General features: G+C 33.3%; 1 protein-coding gene across 6 annotated transcripts in view; it reads left to right on the top strand.

The window, feature by feature from the left end:
• LOC100159515 overlaps nt 1–27,540 on the top strand; it is a 383,802-nt gene that overhangs the window by 97,133 nt on the left and 259,129 nt on the right. For all 6 annotated transcript variants that reach the window (XM_029487770.1, XM_016801133.2, XM_029487768.1 and 3 more), the window contains exon 4: nt 22,454–22,512. The gene's annotated coding sequence lies outside the window, so the exon portion shown is untranslated. The remainder of the gene's footprint in view (nt 1–22,453; nt 22,513–27,540) is intronic.

Raw genomic sequence — 27,540 nt, 5'->3', positions numbered from 1 at the left:
TAAAATGTATAAATGAATACGTAATATTTATAAAAATAATTTTTGTTGTCAATAAAATATAGAAAACTATGATAATAATTACAATTCCTGTCATAATTCATTTTTTTTACTCACTTTTGTTAGCACTGTTTAGGTTAGGTTGCTGGTTCACTACTTTTTAAAGTAGTTATTTGAAACCAACTTAACAAAATCATTGTGTATTATATTAAACTTTTTTTTGGTCGAAAAGTGAATCGGCCGAAAAGGAAAGGGTACGTTTTTGGTCGTATTAAGATGTATTAATGTCCGCACGCAACTAACTGACTGTGTACGATCAAATGTCTATTTTGATTGATATACGGCACCCACAATTTCGTTATGAAATATTTTTTCGTTGTTGGTAAAGTATAGTTTCATACTCAATAGTCAAATTATTATAACGTATGTTTGTGTATACACGGATGATTAATAATAAGAAATTCATCAATAATATCACAATTTTTTTTTTGGTCCTGGGGGGGGATTGATCCCCCCTCCCCGTATGTACGCCACTGATCTCTATACAGACGGCCGTATATATACGACTGGCAGAATAATATTATAATACGGTGCGCGGACACGATGTACGCAATTCTACTGTGCCTACGGTTGAGGGGGGTGGGGTAGAGAAGTCGCCGCGTCGACGCGAAATAATTATCGAATCGCAAACAGAAGGACTTGATCCCTTCTGGCATCGTGAGTATTAATATAATGCGCTGCGAAAACCGCTACGGCGGCGGGGCGGCACCGTAGTCGTCGTCGTCGTCGTCGTCGTCATCGAGGATACGCCAGAATAAATTATCATATTTTGATTGCATTAATTAAAATTACCACCCCTAATATATATAATGTAGGCGCGTAGTTGTGGGGTGGTATTGTCGGGGTGTATAGTAGTTTATACCTCGCGGACAAACATCGTACAAATTATTCACCGTGTATTCGTCTGTAAAATCGACGTTGAACTGTGAGCGTAAAACACACACACACACACACACGTGGATGTTATATAATATATTATTGTAATATCGAATATTAAAACGTTATACTATACCACATAACTACCTACTTATACCACTACATAGGCGCGTACTATACTATATTATTAATATAATATATGAATTTTGTGTTATACATATATGATATGATATAAAATATGTACATAACAATATTGTGTAGGCGTATATATAGTTTACGTTTGTGTGTATAATGTATGTTTTTTGGTTTATGTTATTAACACAGCCGCCGGAGACGTGTTCAAAACCGTGTGAGAAGAGTGGCGATTAGCGCGTTTAGCGATGGCGACGGATTACTACTACGGTGTAGGCATAGCCGAAAGAAAGAACCGTTCGGCGACTGTCTTATATGTTGTTGTTGTTGTTGTTGTTGTTGTTATTATTATTATAATTATTATTGTTATCACACCGAACGTATACAATCCACCCGCGCCGAGAACGGTTTAAAACGAATTTTTCAAACCGTTATTGTCTACGTTTTTATGATAATAATATTATGGTATTGTCGTAGTATAACAATATTATATTATTAAATTAGAATAGCAAGCCACGGGAAAATATATACGTATGTCGTTGTTCACAAGCGTTGATCCTCAGTCGAAGGGTTGGGTGGGACCGTCAAAACAACTGTTAAAGTTTTGTGAACAAACACGACGGAATGCAATATTATTATAATTATTTTATACATATTATTAATTATTATAATATCTATATTAATAATATATATTTATAATTATTATATTATATTATTTTATTATTATAAATTATTGTATACCTACGACAGTGACGTAGTGAAATTGCCTATTCAAGACGCCGTGTTAACCTTTTGTAATATTTTTATTTTGCTGTAGTCTTGAGTAACAACTATTATAGCGGAGTCCAGACAACGACAATAAATCGATACGACATTGTTGTTTTTTTTTTGTCAATATATTTTAACGGATTACAAGTTTCACGACCTACCGTTACACTGCCGTCGGGTTGATTTCACGACAGCCCGTGATGTTACAGAACTTTGGCTGTTATATGCACTCATGTGTCACTTGGAAATAGTCTTAGTGCAGTATTTTCCCGTTGAATTGTGCGCTTGCAGAGGAGAAGCTTGCGTCGAGTTTGAACGGACGACGACAGTGCTCGACAAACACCGCTGAAGCTGTATTGTCCCACTCAGCCCCGTGGTATTGATTTCGTAGAAAATATTCGCAAATATTATTTCAGACCGAAGTGGTTTTAGAACTGTATCGCGTTCGATTCATAATAATATTATCTAATCCGGTTTTATCCAAAAAGGCTGTGTTGGAAATTGCAGTGTTTCGGGGATTAATTTTTTTCCAGTGAACGCGTGACACTTTGATTCAAACGCATTCGGAGGACAATACGATCATACAGGGACCGACGTCGATGACACAACAATATGATATAACAGATCGAAAAAAATTAACAAAATCGTATCGTTCGTTATCAGCGGATAATGCCGAGACACATAAAACACGCGTGTATAACAATAATATTATTGATTGTGTTATACTTTGATTTGTCGCAGAACTAACAGCTAATCAGCTGATGATGTTCACATCGTATTTCACCAAAAAAAAAACAAATTGAATTATACGAGTTGAGCGTGTTTACTGATATACAGTGATATACTAGCGTGTATATCTAAATATTATAATATTTGACGATGAGTACGATTGAACCACTGCATTTGAAAAACTATTAGGGGAAGATTTCACCTCGCTAAAACGGCAGCTCGCTTGTTTGGAGTTGTTCACAGTCCAGTTCTGCGCTTAGTAGTTTTCGCAACAAATTAACCGTTTACGGTGAAAACTTGTTTTCAGTGTATTTTAATATCGGCTATAACGGTCTTGGCGGAGAGCGAGAGAGAGGTGTAAAACTTTTAGAGGTATTTTTTTTTTATGTTTTTTTTTTTTACCGTTCCCAGAATCGTTTTCTCGCGCATAAAAAACTTGTCGGTATCGGCGTGGCGTCGTGCACGTTTCGGAAGCGACCATCGATCTCGACGATATTTCGTCTGTTAACAAACCGTCTCGCGTCCGGTCGCCGTTTTATCTCCGGCACGATAATTCCGGGGCAGCTGTGCGAGCATTCGCCACGTGCCTCTCGCGATAAGACGTACGTCGACCACCCTCGACTGCACGGGAATCTACAATATCATATTATTATATTCTAATAGCATTATATACTTTACGTTTGAAATTCGAAACATTCGCGCCGCGCTCTCCGTCGGCGGGCACGTCGTTCTGAAATGCGATCTGTGCAATGTACGGAAATTTACGATCGACGATAATGTTATATATTATATACTATACATAAATCGTGTGCATATCTAATATCTACGTATGCTATCGAATACATGTGGCATACATTTATAGTGCGTATACAATATCATATAGTCCATAATATATTGTATACATATTATTACAATAGATGTACACCGCGATAGATAGGTTTCTAAAGACGGAGGTCGACCGCGATCGCTGTTTTTGGTCAGATCTGATTTTATTTATAATATTATATTATAGGCACTATAATATGCACGTGTATTAAATATTTTTTGTTAAAATTATAACAAGATTCATTACTTTATGTGTTCCTTGCTTTAATAGCTATATTCTTAAAAATATGAAATCCGTGACCAGTGCAATTACCAATTTTATATCATCATTCACGGTGATTTTATAAAGTCGTGATTCATTTGCGTTTCTGAAAACCCGAGGATTCAATATATTAATATAGTTACTCAAATTATTATACCTAGTAGCCCGTCGAGATGAAAACAATGAAAGTGTCAATATTTATAATTAGTTAACGCTTTCCTCGTCAAGCCAATTAATATAATTTAACAAAACTGTTGGTATTCTTTACAGCGTGTACCGATATAATATATCATATTTAAATTTGTTGGTTTTTAAATACCTATCGTAATATATATCCAGGGGATTAATATAATAACAAGTTCGATCGAAACATTATGTTTATTAAATAAATCGATCTCGACGCTACACAACGAACAACGATTACCATTAATAAACTTTGCGGTTGCGTTCAACAAATCCATTATACACAGGTTGAGCATAAATTGGTTATAGTTACGATCACACTAATAACACCTCTATAATTACAACATTCTGTTTAGCAAGTTAACCACCTTGGGTAACATTTTAGAGTACCCTAATTTCATTGGGTATGAATAAACCTATTCATGCATTTTCGAACATGGGCACAATCGATGATGATACACTTTGTGGATAACTCTAGTATCCATGTATTTCGCTGTTGTTAAACTTTCAATAAACAAACTTATACTGCGCGCAACTAATCATCAGACGAAGCGTTAAAAGTTTTACGATATATTATAATTTCGTTATTATCATTCGTGCGTGTCATAACTCCCTATGAGCGTATAAGAACGTTTTACGAAAAAAATTCCATCGTATTTCATACGGTTTCTTAAGAGTGGCATAGATACGTTGGAAATCCAATTTTTCAACGGTTCTCGACAGACAAAACGAGGTCGGTGATAAATCTTACGCGGTCGTTCCAAACAGATCCTATATTGTTTGTATACTCCAGTATGCAGTAGATAGATACTACCTATACGAACTCCTATAGAATCATATTTAAGCCCAAATATTATATCGTCTATATTGACATCCCTCGTCCGAAATCGGGTCGAGTATACATGTTGGGTGTTTTTTACGCCCCGAACTGTTTTTACGACGACGGTATATTCGTTTTTTTCTCTTGCGAGTTTTTCGGAAAACATTAATTTGTGACGATTTAAAACGCCAAAAAATATCCATACGAACACTGAATATAGATAACATTTATGTAGTGAGAGAGAGAGATAGGGGGGGAGGAGTATTTGTTTGCAGTGCTGAATTTCCTATTCATTTATTCAATCATTTCACAGGGGTTATTCAAACTCTGTCGAGTGAATCGTACAGAGACAGTTAGTAGTCATTCGGTCGGGATCGCAAGAGTATAAAGACGCCTCTACAACGAGTCGTAAATAATATTATATAGTATTACGTAATAGTAATTAAATACAAAATGTACCCGGCTATTAGCTAATTAGAATCTAATTTCGCTAATCTGTAAACATAAACCGCTAGCTTAGACATTTATTTTCGAATGTTACGAGGGTATAATAATAATGTATGAACTATAAAATCGATATATGGATAACATGCACTGTACACTGTATTGTGGTTTGGTATATTAACCATATCAAGGTGTATACCTGCACCTACCTATATAATCGCGTTATACCTATTCGGTTTAGGCGAAATTGGGTATCCGACGTTGACATTTTCACCGTTACAGCCAATCGACTTTGCAACACTCTCCCTAGACGTATATAATAATATTATATACGAGAAACAATTTTCTAATATTTTAATCACGACGACGTAGAGTCTGAATGTTATAATGGTCTTATGGGATTTTCTGCGCGAGGCTTGGAATTCGTTTTTGCGCTCTGAACATTACACCAAATAATATATAATATCTTTACCGAGGTCTTATTTCGTGCGTATATTTATCTCCCATATATTTTAATTTTGACGTGTTTCTATTTTGTTTTCAAAGCTCGAGTGAGGGAGCGATGCGATTGGATTAAAATCTCCTTTACATTATTATTATTATTATTATTATTAAGTCTGATAATGTTACTTTATACCACCGAAACGTGCTACACTATATAATATAATGCCATAACCGGAGAGTACGTTTTGCTAATATATAAACGGATGAGTCCCATCATAACCGTTAGTCAGAGTTTTTGTCTCCTTCGTCCTTGAAGATATTTGATACCACCGCTGCTCCGACACACATAGTATTACACACTTTGTAGAGCCAGTTTTTATAGTTTTATTATATATTATTATATCCTCCGTTCGACACAACGCATTCAGATTTAATTAAGCATTATATTCTGCTCTCGGTCTGTTAAATTTATATTATGACTATTCAATTTTTTTTTTGTTCTGTACACTTTTGAACGCACTATATGATCACAAAAAGCGCTGCGTAAAAATGAACGCAAATTGTATTGTAATATAATCTTTTTCATCCAATCCCCGAATCTGTAACGATATCAGTTTAATTAAAATATATCGAAATTTGTGGAACTTTAAAATACAAATTGATGATTTAAAATTCCAATAGTTTTGCCCACGGTGCAGGCGCTAGCTACGATTCACTGCGATCGTTAAATTGAAACATTCGTGTACATTCATAGACATTCTTTTATGGGAGTTTTTACTGTCAAGTATTATTGATCGCGATCGCATTGTGCTTCCACCGTTGTTGGCCGTATTAAATTATTTATCTAATACACATTAAACATTAATCCCTTTGGAATTCGTATCCGATTCTGAGGTTTTTTTTCCAGCGCTATACGTCTGACCATTAAAAAATTGTTTTCGTTTTTTTTCCGCACCGCATAAATAAAACGGATCGGAAGTATAAAACAATATTGGATCTAGGTAATCTTCTGTTTTTAGTGGCAGTAAAGTTTCGTAACTTTTCAAAAACCGACGTCTCTTGTAAGCCAAGATTAATAGACACGAGCTATAGTTTGAATGTTTTGGTCTGCTTTACTTGTCACTTTGATGGCATGCGGGTGTGTGGGTGCGATTGGGTTTCCAGTGACCTCATATATGCATGGTAGAACTTTGATCGATTAAAGGGTGTATGTTTTTTTTTTAGCTTATATATATGCGGTAGAGGTGACACGCAATACAATTCAGTTCATCGGATAAAAGGAAAAAAGATATTTTAAAGGCTTTTGCTCACATGGTTAGATGGCCTTTTTTATTTTATATTTTCCCATGTTTAAAGTTTATTTTTCATTAAAACATAATGACTTAAATGTTTAGTGTGATACATAAATAAATACACCTATTGTGTTTAAAAAAAAATTCTTTTATAGTTTCTAATGTCACAAACACACACACACAAAAAAAAAAATACTACCTCTGTTAGCTGTAGACTCGGGTCTACATATTATACATTATCATCAAGATAATTAATTCCGAATTTCCACATAATGTCTAAGGCCAAGACGTTTTACCACATTTCCGTATTATTTTAGGCTGCAGTGTGTATAATAACTAAGCCTTTGATAATATATTTTTAACTCGTAAAATATGCGTTAAAGTCAAGCAAAATATGAAAATGATTTTAAAACATTGAAATATGTATGTAATAAAATATGATCTGCAGTTGTTTGAAAAACAAAAAGTTGTGATGATATTACAAACTGTTATTTTTAAACTTAAAATGTTTGGAAAGTTAAATATTTTATTTTACATTCTTCATAAATCCATCTGGTTTGGTCGAAAATGTACAATATTTTATTCCGAAATAGGAAAATACTGTACACAGATTTTTTGTTTACCTGTGCCGAATGTTTCGATTAAAATATAATACTTGAGAATAAAAACAAATAACTCTGGTACGCAAGTAATTATTATCAGCAGAGCAACTTCGTCTGACGTTTTGTAAAATGTAAACAATTTTCATTTTATAATTTTACAACATTGTTCATATGAAAACAATGTTCAAGCTGTATTCAAATTATGATTGCTTATATTGTTAAATGATTTATTTTTGTTAAAACTACAAAAGTGATTGTATATATATATCGTAATGTCGTCTCGAAGCATCGTCGTCTATCCACTGTGATCGATAATGAATAGCTGAACGACGTTCCGAATTGTAATTTTCTATAATTCATACAGTAAAAATATAAACAATATAGACATATGAATAAGATCATTCCCCATTATATTATTGACCGATATAAAGCATTTTTAACGTTCTAGCAACGACCCGTTTGGTTAAATAAATTAACAATAATAATACAGAATGGTACACATAACAATACTGTATTCAATACACATATTATACAATAATTATTTGTTTTAACTTTTGTAGTAAAAATATAATATGTAATATTGATATATTATAACAAATTAACAATAATGGGTAGTAGTAATAATAATAATCATAAAAGGTAATACCGAAAGATTAAAAATGTTTTATAAGATAAATGAAAAGTTGGTTTGAAATATTTTTAAAAATTATTAAAAGGGTTAGGATGAGGGTTTCGACATATTTTAAGAGGAGAGTATTAAAAAATAATTTTATTTATGCAGTTAGGTATGTAAATTAATGTGATCATAACGTTGCCGCGGTTTTTATTTGTTAATATATATTTTGTAATACAATTTTAAACTCAATAATTCAATGATTTATAATATATTTTATTATACTTGTGAATGTTAACTGCAATTAAAAGTTTTTGTTTTAAATGTTATATTAAACTTTTTTCGATCTACATTAGATTAAACGTATGAAAAATAATGACTTAACTTTTTGGAATAAAATTGATGAGTATTCAAGTTCGTCTTTGAAACTTCTCGGAAATAATTTATTGGCACTAAATAGTGATTATCTGAGGAGTTAATTACTCGACCTTGCGATAAATTAACAGCACATTTTAATATATATTGTGTATACAAATTGTGTATACAAATTGTTTGGTATTTAACATTAACATTGAAAAATAAATTTCAATTATATATTGTGACATATAGCCAATTATTTACGTACTTTTTACGAAATGGCTAACTAAACGACGTTGTCGGTAAATGTTTGGTAGAAAATCTGCAATAATATTTTCAGATTATTGCAGATTTCAATCGCCGAAAACCGGTATTTCAGTAATTTAGATTTTTTTTTTTTATGAATTCCGCAAAAAATATTTTATGCGCGCAGAATAATTCCGTGTTTAACACTAAACTATAGTTTAAGCGAACAGCTATAGGGAAAAATAATATTATCATAATATTATATCGAGTGGGATGACATAATATTATGTTGAAAAATGTAAACGATTTGGACTTAGCGTAAGTCGAGAGATGAACGATTATGAGTTATTTAAACAGGGTGATCGTATTATTATACACTCGTGTATTGTTCGACGAATCGAGTGCAAAAGACTTGTTAACCTAACCGATATTCAGCACCGCATTTTATGGGCTTTGATCATTTTAGCGCAAAATTGTAATTAAGAAATATTATAATTATTATTAGCAACAAAAATACTAAATACAAAATCGTAATATATTATTTTATCAACGGGCCGCGGATTGAAGTTTTTTCTAGGAATACCGTTTTCCATTTAAGGTTGTAAAACGTAATAATAATAATAATAATATGAAAGCACTACAAGCAATAAAACACACATTTTAAAAGTTTTGTCACTGCAAAATATTTTCCACCCTGGAAAGCAGCCACCTCTGCTACCCTCGCCTCCCTTCGGATGGCACCGCGAGTGATATCACGACGGAATGTTGTGGCGCGCGAGTTTCGAGTCGTATTATAGAGAGAGTGGATAACCTAAATGGTCGCATGTTATTTCATTTGATGTTTTCCGTCGCCCGCGTTTTCCTTCGCTATACCGATATTGTGTGCAAACGATATTACAATATAATATAATATTATAATTTTACATTGCACGACGTTTCGCGGACGACAGGGTCGTCTCAGACGTATACATCGGAGCCCCCCATAATGATGTTACATTTTTTTTTTTACGAGATTATCAAAAATATTATAATAAACGTAACCCCGCAAAAAATCCCTAAACTCGTCACCCCAAACACGTGATTTGTTAATTATTTTGTTCGTTGATTTTTGCTCTCCCTCATCCGTCTTCGTGCAGCGTTATTCGTTCCAGCCCGACCCACCATGACCCCATCAGTCGAAACCCATGGCAATATAAGGTGTCGCGTGACTACCGCATCGTACCGCACGTCTAGCGCCGTTTTATATTGTTCTTGGTCTATACCATAACAATATTCATCATCCAACAATATTATATTATTACCGTCGGTACGTAGTCGTCACTGCGGCATCGGTCTCATCACTCTATGCACGGCATATAATAATAATATCGTCTAGTCCGTTTTTCCGGTTCCATCGTCCATCTCCTCTATATCATTTTCCAAACGTTGTCGGTGGTGCTCACGAGCCCACTATATTGTCTCTATATCCTATCCAATACAACACGCGTTCAGGCGTACTATAGGTATTATATACATTTTATATTATTATCGTCTTGACTGACAGCCAGCACCCGGATCGCACCAAGTGTAAAAGACATTGGGTAGGTAACTAATATCTACCAGGGTGGTTATTACCTTGACGGTAAACGAGGTCACTTTGTATACGGTCTATTGTTTGAAACGCATAACGCGGATACGTTGTACGGTCGGATACAAATGTTCGTTTTGTGGACATTTTGTGCTATTATATGCTTACATAAAGTATATATATATATATATATATATCTTGTAAATATAAGTTATATACCTGAGTAGGAAATATCGTGCGTAAATCGTTAAAATATTGTAAAATTTAAAAAGACAATTAAAAATGTTGCAAATTACAGTACTTATATTATCAAGTCAAAATAATCAAAATATTAACAATAAGTTAAAATAAGTTCTTTAAATGTGCAGGTTAAGTAACAACCAAACATTTCTTGGTGTTATAATATACTTATAAATAATAATTGTATTATATTATATATAAAAAGCATAGTAAATTAAAAATGTGTATAATATAAATATTTCAAAATAATAAATCAAAAATAGTATGGAAAAAGATTCGTCAATCGGTCAAATTGTCTATTGTAAATATTTAAAAACTACAATACCTAGTGGCTATGTATATATAGCCATAATATTTCTATATTTGACCCTCGTTACATAAATTTAATAGTTTATTACTGTCATCAGCTTTGGATTTTTGTCTCTTATAAAATCTATTGCCACGTTCATCCAATTGTATTTAATTTGTTGTTGCCATCGTGACAATGTGACAGTTGTCGTCTTAGTGAAATGCGTTTGAACGATAAACGCAAACGAACATTTGATTAATTTCGCTATTGGACTTGGGAAATATACATATTACATCACTTACATATATTCAAAATGTTACTGTCGATAGGTAATATTCTCTCCTATTTGGAATATAAGGTACTTAGATTTTCCAAAAAATATTTAAACTTGATAACATTTTTAATAAACTCATGACTTCAGATTCGTTTGTTATTAAAAGGTTTCCGCGTCCAGCGATCTAAACTTTACCTGACCAGTGACCGTACAAAGTGTCCGCGTTCTGCTGTCTTAATACACGTTTTAACCCGACCGTACAAAGTGACCTATATTATAATCCTTCTCGACATCCGCAGCTGTCGTATTGCTTATATAATTAGTCATGTAAACAAATCGTAACGTATGCCCCAGGTTTATCCTGCGACACTCAGCGGGGAAACAAGTTTTGCCTGAATTTTTTACAGATGAAAGAAACACGTGCGTGATAGTGGGACAGATATTAGCTGCCTCCTTCCACGTTCTGGCTCGGAATCTAGAGAACAACCGGTCAAGTGCAATTTTTATTTGCCTATTGGGCACCTGCAGTATATTTTAAACAGATTTTTCAAAAAATTTACATATAACACGAACGAGGCGAGATTAGTAATATATTATACTTACCTACTTGACCACGTGTTTCTTTTTACTTCCTCTGTCAATCGCTTTATTTTTCACGTGTAAATAAAATAATATGGTTTAACATTATTATAACTGAAAGCCGTCGGGCGTTTAGACAGTTTTAAATAATTAAAAAAATAACGAGCAGGGATCGGTGCGAAGATGCAATGAGCTTACAGCGCTCGAGTTGTTCGCCGCAACGCATCATAATAATATTATTTTATACCGTGGTCAAACACGACAAACGTTTTAACTCTGACCATCGTGACCACTGTAATTATACCACCGGTGTTTTAATTGTCTTGTTACGTTGGTCCGCGAAACCGTCTGCGCGACATATAATAATAATGATATAAGCTGTGTGTTCGCACTGAACGGACTCCCGGGCCTCCGCTCCGTCGACATGTCACGACATGTCTTCTAGCTGCGATCCGGCGCATAATATATTATCATCACGCCCGGCGTGGAATTATGAAATTTAAAAAAAATTACACGAAGCGCCGCGAGAATTTAATGATAATTTAACACGATATAATATATTATAATGATAATAATAATAATATAACGTAACGAATATATATTATATTGTGTATATAATATGGTAACACGACAGCTCGGCATGGGAATGCGTTTCCACGCGTAGGGTTTGCGGGCTTCTGTAGTAAGCTGCCGGGGTTTTAATTAGCCCGCAAAGTCTAAAATAATAATAATATAATATACGAGTGGCGCGAGTACTGCGGTTTGCGCGGGGGAAAGTTTTTTCAATTTTTTTTCCGTCGTGTTTTTACGAAACACGCTGCAGCAGCCACACTTACTTCGTTGTTACGATGTTGTACCACGTCATACCGATACGCGTATACTGCCGCGCGTGAACCAAACGCGAGGTATATGATATGGTACCGCGGTTGCGTGTATATAGTTTATTCGCGGTTGACCGCGAGACGAGTGTGCGGCGGACTCAATAATATGATATTGTACTCCGCCGACACGACATTCTATTAATATATTAAATGGTAGGTCGTCGACCGTATGAAATATAATATGATATAACGCCGACCGCGGGAAAACGGTGCAGGGCGACGGCGGCGAGAGAGAATAATATAGTAATAATCGTAAAGCACATCTTATACGAGGACGATGATGGGTTTTCGCCAATCGAACAGAGTGGAATCGGAAGGAGAAAAAAAAACCGATATGACTGAATTACTGCGGCATGACTTGCCCGCCGCTGTCTGAGGGCAGAACGCCGTCGTCGTCGGAGGAGGTTCGGAAGGACCTCCGTCGTCGAGTCGAAGCGATGAATTGTTTTCATTCCGTTCGAGTTTTTTTTTTTTACCATACATATTATTATACGCAACGCGTCTCCGTCGTTTGATTAAAAGGCACTCGGTGACATTTCCAAATTTCGTTTTGTTTTTTTCCCACCGTCGTATATTAATATATTAATTAAAATATTTTCTTCAATACGCAGCACTTTTATATTATGATATAAACGAAACAGAGCGTACGATAAAAAGAGTATAATACTTATTAGTAGGACGTATTAGAAGGACACTATAGAGACGCCGCCATATTGTGGTGCTCTTAATGACGTAATATTATATTCAAAGATAGACACGAAAAATGTAAGCAACAATTATGTGAGTAACAATTATTGGAAGAAAATATATTAATAATAATTGCAACCCGTGTTCTCCGTTTAGATCTCGAAACGTTATTATTTTCACTACGCTTATGATGAGACAGTAACTTTGAAAACCACTTGACGACTTTCATGACTTTTTAATATTCTTTGGCACAAGTCATTTAAAGACATTTTAAGTAAAACAAAAAAGAATGCCAAGTCTCAAATTAATATATATTACTAAAATACATGGCATGACCACTGCGTGGAATAATTATTTTTTAATAAACTGAGTCGTAGTATATTTACATATAATGATTAAACTACCTATACAAAAAAGTATTTTGCGAAAATGTTAACGAAGCGTGTAAAAAATGTTGATTTATGATGATAAATACACATAAAAAAAACCACTTGTTTTATAATTTATATGTAGGAATATAGATTACACCAATTATTATCCATCAATTAGAGTTATAAATATAATTTAATATTATTACATTTTTACTATATTAATAAATAATTATCAGCATAATGTGGGTAATCATAATTTTCTTATAATTAAGTTCTATGATTATAATATATTATTATGTATACAGACCGTACTGGCATACACATTTTTACAACAAAAACAATACGATGGCAACAAATTAAAATAAATTAAATACATATTTTATAGATTTAAATATAATATAATTTGTTTATTAAAGGTGAAATGCACGTCATGTGAGTGAATATAATACTATTTGATGGACTTCAACTAGTAAACAAATAGGTATTGGGTTTGGCTCTGGGCATTGACCGTAAAAGAATGGAAAATCCATTATAGTTTCGTCGGTACAACATGCCGGAGAATTAAACCTTTTTGTGGCCTGCAGATTTCTTTTCTTATACAATAAATAAAAACGTCCGTCGTTGGACGATACCCAATAAAAAACGTTTGCGTCTGGTAACTTCGAGTAAAGAAAAAAAAAAATTCCACGCGAATGAACTGATTACCGAGGGCGAGAATACACGCTGTACAATTATTATTGCTGCAGCACAATGCAGTGAGAATTAACCGTAATAGAGTATCGTTCGTCGTCCGTGCGGAATCATGTGGAAAGTATCATACTCAGCGCAAAATGTGTCAATATCATGACTTGAAACTACTCAATAAGAGGTGTCAATAGAATTTACATAACTCTCCTGTTGTATACGCAATGCGTTTCGCCAATCATGCACACCCCCTTATATTCGTCGACACATAATGAATGCATTTATTCAAATTTCGATCTTTGAAATTATTACGTTTACCCGAATGCCATATATTATTTAATAGTTGGCCATAGCTCCCATACCCTCTCCCCCCGCACACGCTTACACGATAACAATTATAGAATGTATACAGTCTCAATAAATGTTATTTTTCTATGTCTCATTGTTCAGAGAAGACGTATAAACGTACCGTTTTGTATTAACATAATAATATCGTAACCGTAAGTATTTTATGGAAAACAATCTAATATAAATAATATTGAAAAGTAGATATCTGGGGTTTAAAAAAAAAATGTAATGTGCATCTATTGCTCGTGTTATAGCGGTATGTATGGCATATTCCCACCCCCTCTCCCCATGTTTACTGGATGAAATATTCGTCCGACATTGTTTTGGTCGTGTACGGTTTGGAGTGGTGGGGGTGCGTCGACTCCGACTGGCGTTGTAAATATTTAAAAGTTCTTCATTTCCGTAAAAGCTTGCGAGTTTGACTCCGGAGAAATCATTTTAAACCGTATTGTAACGATGCACAAATATGCATATAGGAGCTAGGAACTTCTGCAGTAATTCCAGAGGCGTCGAGACGGGCAGATAATAGAAAATCGAATGGAGATCAAACTCGACTCGGAATAGTAGTTCGCGTGATTAGTAAACTGCTGCCGAACACTTCAGACTCACATGAATAAACGAACAAATAATAATATTATAAGCACTTTTATTAAACATTGACGTCCAGTGACAGTCGAGACACAATGATCACCAAACTCTGACTGTAACACTAGTGGCCCACTGTGGTAATCGAGTCACACCCGAACACTACCCCCACTGACCTTTTTTTTTTTGTTAAAAAAAAAAAAAAAAATATTTAAATTTTACTATCGAAGCACTATGGGTATTATATCGATATCAAGCTTAACCTATTTCTTGTTTGGTGGCAGTGCTGGGAGCCTTCCTATTCTTATTGATGTTATTTTATGTCACCACACTTTCTTATTAAATCTTGTCTGTGGTATAGATTGTAAATATACTATTTAAAATTTTTTTTTTTTTATTTTTTAATTTTTATAATATTTATACAATCTATACTTTATAGCATAATAAGTATGAGGGAAAAGTGACAGAAAAACATGGTATACTTGAATTAAGAAGTCACCCACTAGTGACTCTTTGCGTGATGGGAACTATTTAAAATAAAAGAAAAGTTTAACCTTGTTACACTGTACTCATATTGATTTATGCTGGAAATTATACTAATTGTTATTTTATTACATAATTATTATCTTAACCTAATTTGTTGGAATGCGCATGTTTCTACGTCCTTACTTAGCTTATTGAATTTTGTAAGATTTGTTTTGGTATTTTACCTGTTACATATAGTATGATTGTTTAATTAACCCAATTAATAGTTTTAACTGTATTGTTTTTATATACTACTATCTGATCCCGCTGTGCACTTCTTCGCCCAATAAAAATTCCAACTCTATATGAATAATTATACATTTAAAATAATAATAATAGCTTTAAAAACCTTGGCAACCATTTATAAACAAAAATTTCCATCGGAAATCACAAAATCCCCCCCGTTTGAGCACCTCCCGGGGTTGGTCCTCTCCCTTTTGAAACTATCCTATCTTCTGCCCAGAGGTCTAATCTATCCCTGTACCAAATTTCATCAACATCAATCCAGCCGTTTAGGAATAAAGGACACACACACACAAACATTCGTTTATATATATATAGATGCATAATACAGTAATGGTGGTGGGAGCAGTGACGGGCTGACGTGACGCTTTCTTAGAGGTGAGCTTTAAATCGGTGTCGAAGAATATTATGGCGAAGTGTCTGCTCTGCGACGCGTATAAGACTTGTTAACACACACACACACACACACACACACACACACACACACACACGCGGCATAAATATATATATTATATTATACACGTAGGTACATGTTGTATAATATATTATTATGTTAACGGCGCGAACTGAAAAAACAGAATGTCGTAACGGTTTGCTGGTCGGGAGTTGTATGTGTTGTGACGTCAGCACTTAAAAGTTTAATGCTCTTCGTTACCGCGGGGCCGCGACCAGCGAACAAACAGCCGACCGATCGGCAGACTTATGCGAGAACGAACATTATCGTATGTAGAACAGAATAATGTACGAAACCCACGATGATGGGCGAATATTATAGCTGATGGTTTATGTAATTATGTGTAAGTACATGATAATAAAATATATATACTGCACACGCCAACTGCAAGCGCGAAGCGTAAACCGCGTGTACACCGAACGCGTAGCTATATTTTGATGAAAACAAACATTTTACACAACATTAGGTATTAAAATCGCGCGCAATTCTAAAAAATAAGAGTCCAAAACTAGTTGATATTTAATATGATCATGGCCCTAAAACGAGGGGAGGAGCGGTTGGACATAGAGTACAGAGCCCGGCTATTTTAGGGGCCAGTTGAAAGAATTTGTAATTTTTGACATTTTGATAGGAATACTTATTTCATATTAAATAATATTTTATACGATAATATACAATATTAAGTAATTTTATTATACTAAGCTGTGGATTAACCATTGCGGTAATTACCTAGAAATCGTGTATGGGACACGGGTTGTGTTTTATCATACGATCTGTATAGGTCCCTCAAAAATATTTAGTACACGGGACCAACGTTTGATGTTGGGGGGGGGGGGCTGAGGAAATGATAACAATATTATAGCTACATATTATTTTATATGTGACAATTGCGTTCGGCGCGAGCGGCACATTATAATATTATGACCTATACATGGCCTATAGGTACATAGGTATACAAATAACTATAATAATATACTATTATGGTGTCGGTCGAAAATTAAATCGTTTTCGATTGTATTGTCGGCTCGGTCGTCCGCCGAGCGGGACCATCTCGTCTTGATGGATTGCGGAATTCACGGCGACAAAATAAATAATAAAATAATAATATCGAGATTCTCGCCGGAGTTACACTGTACCTGTATAAATAATAACAATACCAGAACAAAGCTTTTAAAGTACTCGGTTTCGCGACGAGGACGGCTTCTGATTTAAAACTTTAAGAAGCGGCCAAAGTACTTTATTGCGCGGTCGGTGCAGTTTCTCGAATATTCATGTCATAATAATATCCGCGGAGTCCGCATACCGCTTAGGACTTACGCTTATTCGATGGAAAGCGTCAGATGTGGATTTATTGGATTCACTGTTTTTTTTTTTTTGGTTTTTATTCGGGTGTTTCACCCCACGAATGTGACGCACCCGTCGCTGCTGATCTCCTCGAATAAGACCAGCTAGTTGATCGCAAAATAGACTTTGAATGGGTCATTGCATGTGGTAAAATCGCTTCTCCTTACTTCTTATCTCTAATAAACTCTATGTGCAAAGTTCCTCGCCATATCCTACACGCCGTTCATTATTCCGATTTTCACCACCGCCGTAACAATAATATTTTAATATTATGCAAACGAATCAATGCAACGTCGTAGTAAATAATAATATGTTAAATGTCAATGCCAACCCAAATATTTCGTATTTCCATTGAGTGTATTGAATAATTTCATATTTTCCTGCATTATTATTTTATGCTGAAAATGTCTAAATATATTTCTATTAATAACATACTAACACACGCACACGCATTCAGTAAAAAAAAAAAAGTTACTCCCGCGTTTATAAAATATGCAATAACTAAACATTATATTATATTATAATGTATAATACGTATTCAATAATATGTGTTAGAGGGAAGACCATCCCCCTCCCCTATAATATGCGTCCTAGTTGTGGCATACCCCTCGCGATCAAACGCGTCATTTCTGAATGCCTCACATATTCGAAACGGCCGAGAGACGAGAAACTGGAATGTCCGACATTCTGTCGGTCGTAGCCCTTCAACTTAAAACACGCACGATAAGTGATATTATTACAACCTTTATCAACCTTTATTAATCGATTGTGAACTGTACGTGTACTAGATGTAGGCAATTTTTATAAGACAAATACGTGTAGACGTATGTTAATTCGATTCAGCCAACGGCCATAGTAGTAGACCCGAGGCTTTATTTAATACAAAAAATAATAATAATAATATTATGCTGTTTGATGATTTTCTCACCTTACAATAGACGGATTTGACTTCAACAATAATATATTACTTGGTACGTACATACTTTAAAAAATAATTCCTCATCTTCTTTTGTTTTTGCGAGACTTTTGAGCGGCAAAGTCCCGCATTTTACGGAAAAGTATGACCTGCGCGTTGCATATGCCGTTTTTTTGGACGACGACAGAGGGTAACGGTTAATCGAGTTTCTACTGTGTAGGTATATTTCGTATTTGTGTCGAGATGATAACCACCTGTGTTTATTATATTACATTTTAAGCGTGTCGAGTGTCCCTCGGGAATATAGGTTAGGTGGTATTCGACGAGGGGCTGCAAAGCGCGAGACTGCGAACGATATCGAAACGGTTTGAAAGAGGGTCCGCCGCGGTGTTTTTTTCCCCCGACCGCGGACCATCGAAATCCGGTCGCGACGCGGGGTGACCGTCTTGCGTACCCGTGATGTTACCGGGTATGCGGTATACCGTGGCCGTTGCGTATCATCCACGAACGCAAAACGACGGCCGTACGGAACAATATCGGTAGGTAGATATAAGTGCTTGTGGTTAAATATATATGCGTGTAGCTAGTGTTATTTTAAAAGCGGAGCGTTTTAATTTAAACTCTCTTCGGCGGCGCTTAATCGGAAAAGCAATTAACAGCGGCGCGGCGCCGTAAACTTATTTACCGATGCTCTGCCGATCAAATAATGCGCGGATTGTGACGAGTTGTTGTTGTTTTTGTTGTTGTTGTTGTTGTTGTTTTTGTTTAATAGAAACTGACGCGATTGTCTCTGCGTCTTCGGCAGCTGCACAGCGAACCGCGAGCTTTGCGCGTACTCCGCGACAAACCGTCTAAACGCGCCGGAAAGTTAACAATAATAATATAATAATATTATGTAATATTGGTATAATATATTATGTGTAATATTGGTTAGTTGTTGCGCACGCGACTATATAAAAATATATAGAGGGTGTAATTACACAGTTAGAATTAACAGATAGAACTGACTTTTGGAATAACTCTTGTTGAAATCAATATTAAACATTTTTTTTTATGCACATAATTTATAGTCATTTGCGTTACACGCATATATTGTACAAAAAATTTTTTTATTTTTTAACACTGAAATTAAAAAATTAAAATTTTTTTGGATATTATATTCAAAATAACAAATTTATGAATCTGATTATAAGGAAAATGTTGATAGTAAAACATTTATCTAATTCAAGTAGTTTATTTTTTAGAATTTTTTTAAATATCAATATTTTTTTGATTGGGTAAATGAATTCGGAACGTAGTAACTTTTTTCGTAATTTTTTTTGGGGGAATTTGATGGCATGATAGTATATTTCTTAAATTATAATATTTATACTTATCATGTCATTTTAACATTTTTTGGTCATACGTTTAAGTAGCATATTTTTATTTTTCGTAAGGTCTTTCTGTTACGCCCTGTATAACTACGGCAAATATCGTGGTTATAACAAAACAAATCGTCGTGGAAAAACGTCTATGTCTTAATACCCAATGCCGTTGTAGGTATTATAATAGTGTTGTTCTTTAATCATATTTCATTAATTATTTTAGATTTTTGTAATATATTTGAATCGAAAAACGATCGATCGTAGAATATATTTTTTTAATTTCACGGTAATAATGGCTGTGCAATAGGTTGGTATAATATTTATCGCATACTTACATATTGTTCGTGTTTTTTTAATTTTATTTTTTCGATACGAATGCGTTCACGCGAGTCTTGCAAAAGATAATTTTTATGCGTATTCAAATAGGTACAGATATACTTAATTAAAACATATTTTAAATACGTATTCTGAAATCTGAACACTCGGCAAAATAAGTATTTGAGTACAAATACAAATACTTTAAAAAGATGTTTATGGATACTTTCAAATCGTTTATGAAATGTTTTTTCACCTTATAAATTAACTGAATCGTAATTTTACACCATATCATTTGGTGAAACTTTGAAATACTTAACTGTTTTCTTCGTCAAAATATTTGATTTTCGGTTGAGTTTCGTTTACAGTAAAAAAATGTATTATTATAAATTGTATTTACGTCACATTCTCAATGTTTGTTTTTAGGTAACGAGATAAAAATTAAAATAGAAAATAATATATAAACAAAAAAGAATTAATTAAGTATTTGAAAATTAGTATTTGATTTTAAATACAAGATACTTTGAGAAATTATTTAAAACACTTTGTTGAAGCATTTTGTTTAAATGAAATTTAAAATACCTATTCGAGTACCTACTCAAAAATTATTTGAATACACTTTTACTCAAATAATTGTTCTCGAGTACTTTACAACACTCGAACTTCTCGTAGAAATGTAGTCAGGTACATTGAAATCTCTACGCGCGTGCAACTTGTTCTTTAACAATATTACCTATTATGAAAGCATAACCGCATACCAGTATGATATAAATATATCGCAATGAATCCTTAAACGACACAGGGGCCATGAGATGGTATAATACGAGCATACAACCCCAAACCTTGGCACATATAAATATTATATAATACAACCACTCCTCTGAGATATTATAATCTGATGAATATTAAACCTTTGTAATTACACAAAAGATTAAATAAAAACCGTCGGATTTATTAACTCGGAAAAAACATATAATATAATACAACGATTTTAGTGCAAACAATCCTAATTTAATAGCCGAATCACATAAAAGTTTAAAAAAAAATAATTATTTTTAATAAAATAAAAGGTACACACGGTACCTACCTACCACGCATATATTTTAGTGCTATACTTCTGAACAACATGGGTACCATTTTCCATGTTCAAAATAATAGTATGGTCTTCTCAGTACAGATTATAAATATTTGACAAGTCAATTATTCGATTTTCTAAAGGTTTTTTCCCCGTGTTATAACAGTCTAAATGTGACCTGTAAAATAAAAATACCAACAAGGAGCAGGGTGGCATGTATACCTATACCATCGACCCGGTGAAAAATCTCTTGACGACATTTTGAAAACTTGAGACTTGGTTAGATATCCGTTTGTCATTCGTTAACCATTACAAATCTAATCATGAGATGATAATACCCTAGATTTTAATTACGGTTTCCATTTCAAATTGGTGCAATGCCTAACCTGGTGCATGCTGAAGCATCATTTGTTTTCAGAACTCTGATGTACGAATACGTAATAATAATAAATCAACGATTGAAGTGTATTTCAGTGTTTAGTGTTTAGGTGAAAAAAAAATGATACTCTCAAAGTGTTACAAGAACTTATTCTATAGTCGCCTGAACTCGATGTGCTAATCATTAATAATAAAACTTAATAAACTATTGGCCATGATGTTTATAAAAAGTGGCTGATCAACATTATCAAAAAAAAAAAAAAAATAATAGAGCACGACATTTAATTAAGATAAAAAAACTTATTTTTAATTGCACGTTTTCAAACACAATATGTATTAAAATGTACTTTCTTATAGTTAGTATACTTTTTGAAACTCTAAACTCTACAGTGACTGGTAGTTTAAAATTAAGCCCCTGATAATATTATAAATTATAATATTGATAACTTTTGAGAAAAATACTGTGTTGTACGTCAAAAATTAATTATCTTTTAACACGAGAAATAATATTTAACTATACGCTTCTTTATTTTAGCTGGTCGAATGGTTTATTCTATATAGTTATATCTTCGTATCTCATGACGTAATTTTTTTAGATATTTTATTTTGTCGTTTTTAAGCTAACGCATAAAAAAAAAATAATAGTCGACGTAGTTACTAATTTTTCATTTTTAATTGTTTCAGATGAACTTTTAAGAAAAAGATTTAGATTAATTGATATGACAGCATCATCATTTTGAACCGTAAGTGTGGAATTAGTATTTTTATTGTATTTTATTTTTTAATTATCATTTAACTAAAACAAAGGTAAAAGTTTACTTTAGTTTTTAATATTATTTATGACGCTTTTTTTTTTTTTTAGCAGGCTCCATTGTATGAGATAATATTTGTTTCTTTATTCCCTTCATATATAATATGTATGTATAAATTAATAGCTGTATGCATTGTAGTTTTCTTAATATATTATTAATAATATCAGAGCGAGCACGCGTATAATTTATTATTTTAATAATTATTTAAAAAGCACTACAGCATGATTTGTTTATAATATTACTTATATTCGATATTAAATTTAATTATTATAATGGAGTTAATGGCACATGGAATAGTTGGTAGAGATAAAATTATAATATGATTAATATTTAAGCTACGTACCTAATAAAATTTGAAAATATTATATTAATACTGTTACCTAGAAATATAATATACAAATCGATGTTTTTGAATAATTATCAATTGATAATATGTATATATTATTTCATACACATTCCGACCGTTACCACTAACGTTTTAATATTATCCTTGTTGTGAATATCGAATGACTGAATCCATATCCATCACCAACCGCCTAACTTATATTTGAGGCGAATATTACTTATTTACATTTGTCATGGCATGCTAATAACACAATGATATTATGTGAAATAAATAAATAAATGAAATATATTACGATTCATCGGGATTATTGGTAAATATAAAAAGTCGGTATTATCGAACACAATGATAATATCATAATAATATATTATAATAAGTTTGCGTTTTAGACCGAACGTTTCTTTTTATAGTGATTTCTTTTGAATGCGTCGATTGCGTTTTCTGCAGCAGAGACATAACACGGTTAGGACGTTATACCAGGTTATAACCTATATTTAAGCACTCAAATAGATAATATTTTATGCATATATTATGCTATACAGCCCCCGCTGTTGTAATGCGGAGAGCACATTGCGTGTATATAAACTCTGAAACGTTTAATAAACGACCTGTAGATATAATCGCAATTGAATTTATATACCTACACTATTGTTGTAGTTTTTTTTTTCGCATCGACGTTCGAAAACGACCGATCGATACAGACGGTATAATTGAAAATCGGAGTAAGTATAGTAGTGGCAGAGTAGTAACAGTAGTAGTAGTAGGTACGACCGGTGTTTATTTAGAATAAGAATGGTATATATGGAGAAGAAACGGACGGGGGGAAAAAAATAACGCCGGAGGGGAGTTCAGAAAAATTTATTACATCCATGTGTTCGGCGAGCAAGATCGGGATCCATTTTTTATTTACAGTGTGCCCTCGTCGAGTAAATATAAATAAATAAATGTACAATAATCATAATAATAATAGTAATCGTAAAACGTGTGATCTGGAAAGAGTACAAATTATTTTGATATTATTTATACGCACCCGTCAAAATAATATACAACTGTCGTCCGCGAGAGAAAAATTATTTACTGCCACGAAACCCAAATACATATTTTATCCCTACGTATTGCTATTACGATACAGTTTGTACAAGTTGAGAGATGTTCCGCAAACGCGCTCATATTATTGTTTTGAAAATGCCAGTGATAAACAAACGGTACAATGATAACGTCGTTGAGGTGAATACAGTGTTCGAGGCACCCACTTTTTTTTCTTCTACTCCCGACGAAACAAAACGTCTATGTTATTGTAATATTATTATAGAGTCCTTCAGATATTTAAAAATTTCTTTTTATAACGGACTACAATGAAGACGAATAGTTTAAAACGCGGTATTATTGCTCCTGCTGCAGTATAAAAGGAATTCGCCGTGCTATTGAAAAATAAATAAAAGGATCGATTGGTATTTATTTATATTTTTTTTTTTTGTATTACCCTCACGTTATTACAATACGTATACATTCGTGTACAAATGTTAGGAGCGGATACGTCTATACCTACGCGTATTATTATTTATTGTATACCCTCATCGAAAGAGACGAATCGATGTACCTACTTTAGCTAAATAATACAATACAAAAGTATGCTTTTTTTCACATCATACTATAGTTATGTAGGTATATGTGTTCAAGCGACGACGTATATTTGTAGGACGATTTCTGCTGTATCCGAACGTTCATAATATTAATTTCAAATGGCTACACGCGCACAATATGAGACAAAAAATAGTAGAGCCTTCGGGGCACGAGTCACTCTACAAATGCCGCAAGCGCACTTAAAAGTTTTCCGAAGAGAATACGCACGAATTCAAATATTGTAAAAAAAGTCAATTTTAAATGCGATGAATATTCTCTACCGATTTCGATATCATACACAGTAATATATTATGTTTACAAAAATAATATTGCATAGACATTATCTATTTTTTAGTAGTAGCTTAGAATTCATACATTTAGTTCTACATGATACCTGAAATCTAAGTGATTTCTAGAAAGAAAAAAATTTTTAACTGTGGGTACACCAAAGCACCACTTCGGCCCTCCCTAAATTCGTCACCGGTTAATACCACATCGACTCTGCACTGCACACTCGTTATACGCATTTCACATTCACACACATACACACACACACACACACACACACACACACACACACACAAACACGCGCACGTGTTTATATAGGTAGGGAGTTAAACACCAGGCGTTTAGTAGGTACCTATGTCTTATACGCTATTTCGAGTGGGCTAACCAAGGTTGCGGTAATAACCGCACCAGATAGACATAATATACATGACGAGCATCGTCTTCACTCGGTTGCTTGTACACGTTGTATACAATACTGTACAAAATATTATTATTATTGTGTACGGCGGGTATTAGAAGTGACTTTGCACTTTGCGGCGTACACGGCAATATAATACTATAGGTATAGTTGTATAGCATCAGCAGCGGAGAAGTGTTTGTACAGTAGTTGCAGTGGTATAGAGAAGTGGTAGGAATGGTAGAGTAGTGGTAGCAGTGGTATTGGTAGATGAGTAGTGGTAGTTGTGGTATAGTTGTATAGTTGTAGTGGTGGTAGTAATAATAATAGCACAAGAGTGGGAGTGGGAGAAGTTTTGAAGTGTCGCTAAGGAAAATGATTTTCGTTATTATATGATTTTGCGTTTCGAATAAATTGTATGAATAATATTAGAGCGTTTTATTCGTATAACATATACGCGCAGACGATTCCGAAGTAGGATCGCGTTAAGAACTAGGTATACCCTGCACCAAGAGACTCTTACCGACGATTATGATATTGTATTATGATAAAAGGTATATATCATATTGAAATAATAATCACAATATAATAGCTGGGTAATAATATTATATACCTATTATATGCATAGGTGGTATATAATAGACGTGTAGTATATTTTAACAACAGACGAGCTGCAGACATTATAATATACGACGAGCTTGTTAAAAGAACGTTCGTTATTCCTGGCCAACGTATAGAAATACATCTCAAGTTTATTAACTTGGTTTTTTGAGGTTTTTTTTTTTTAACCCAGGACGCAAATAATTGTAAACAGTTTTTTTTTTTCACTTACGGCGGTTTTTTGACGTAAGACCTCTAATCAACGTTTAAACATGGCTTGTACTCCTGCTATAATAATATTATCGTGTACACAAGTTAAAATAATAATATTATTACTGTCGTGTAGTATAGCGTGTTAAAATCCGTTACAGCAGTACCAATACGAAATGTTAGAATATAACTTAATTATCGCATTGTCCAGCGATAAAAGACGTCGAACATTTAACGGCAGGTTGACCTGTCCACCTGCATTGCGTCAGATTATATTTTCCCGTCCAATTATTATTATTTTGGACATGATATACGCGTATCTTCGACGATTTTATTTAAAATTTTTGCACCATTTTTTTTTTTTTGTTGTTGCAATTTTTGCACATTTTACGGAAAGTTATTGGTGTAGTTGTAGTTCACCTCTAGGCGCGTAGGTAATGAATAAATTAAATGTTAGTTTGGTCGTTTAATTACCTACCCATCGAGATTGTTTGTGATTGACGATTATACTATATCGTCTTATTAGTAATATATTACAAATTGATTTGACATGAGATTTTAGATTCTGAGTGGAACGATGAATGTATTGATTTTACAATGATGTGTGTTTTTTTATTTTTTTTATTTTTTTTGTGTCTGTGTACACGATAAGTAGTCGAAATAATGCTACGATTTTCAACTTCAGTATCTTGTTCGATCAGAAAGTGAATATCGTTGGTGCATTGAGGAGGTCAAAATTTAAATTTCCCAGTAGTTTTCAAAAGCGCCGGGAAAAACAAAAGAAAAATTAAGGAAAAACGGGAATTTTCGAGAAAATCGATTTTGATTTTTGGTGTAACTTTAAAAAAAATGACCGTGGATACATGAAATTTTGACTGAATGTTTACATTTCCATTTTCTATACACGATAAAATTTTCAAAATATTTTGACTTATTTTGAGCTCTTTACGAACATTGTCAGTTTTCATTTTTTTTTAGTTTTTTTTCTAAAAATATCAATAAAATTTTATTTGTTTATCAAAAAAGCTTGAAAATTTAATAGAAGGCTCCAAGTATATTGTTTCAAAGGCAGATGAAAAATACTAAAAATCCTTAGTCACAGTTTTTTTTTATAAGCATTTAAAGTTCAAAAATTGACAAAATATGGAAAAATCACGAAAATTAGCAAATTATTTTGAGTTAAGAATTCGTAAAAATTTTTCTTTTCAAATCTAAGATTTTAAAATGTTATACAAAATTCCTTATAAGATTATCTATCTTTATCAAACAAAAAATATCTATAAGAAAGTCAAATTAAATTTTTATGATCGTTTGAAATTCAAATTTTTACAACATTGGATATTCACTTCATTTCTCATGTAGCGATTTCCTTATTTTGTTGTAATTCAAAAACGAATGACTGTAGATACATGAAAATTTTACTGAATGTTTATATTAGCATTTCCTATACACCATACAATTTTGAAAATATTTTGACTCCTTTTTGAGCTGTTTACGG

The sequence above is a fragment of the Acyrthosiphon pisum genome, chromosome A1 (genome assembly GCF_005508785.2).
Source record: "Acyrthosiphon pisum isolate AL4f chromosome A1, pea_aphid_22Mar2018_4r6ur, whole genome shotgun sequence".
Taxonomy (NCBI): domain Eukaryota; kingdom Metazoa; phylum Arthropoda; class Insecta; order Hemiptera; family Aphididae; genus Acyrthosiphon; species Acyrthosiphon pisum.
The sequence above is the reverse complement of the archived record's forward strand: the minus strand, read 5'-3'. Positions and strand labels throughout refer to the sequence as shown.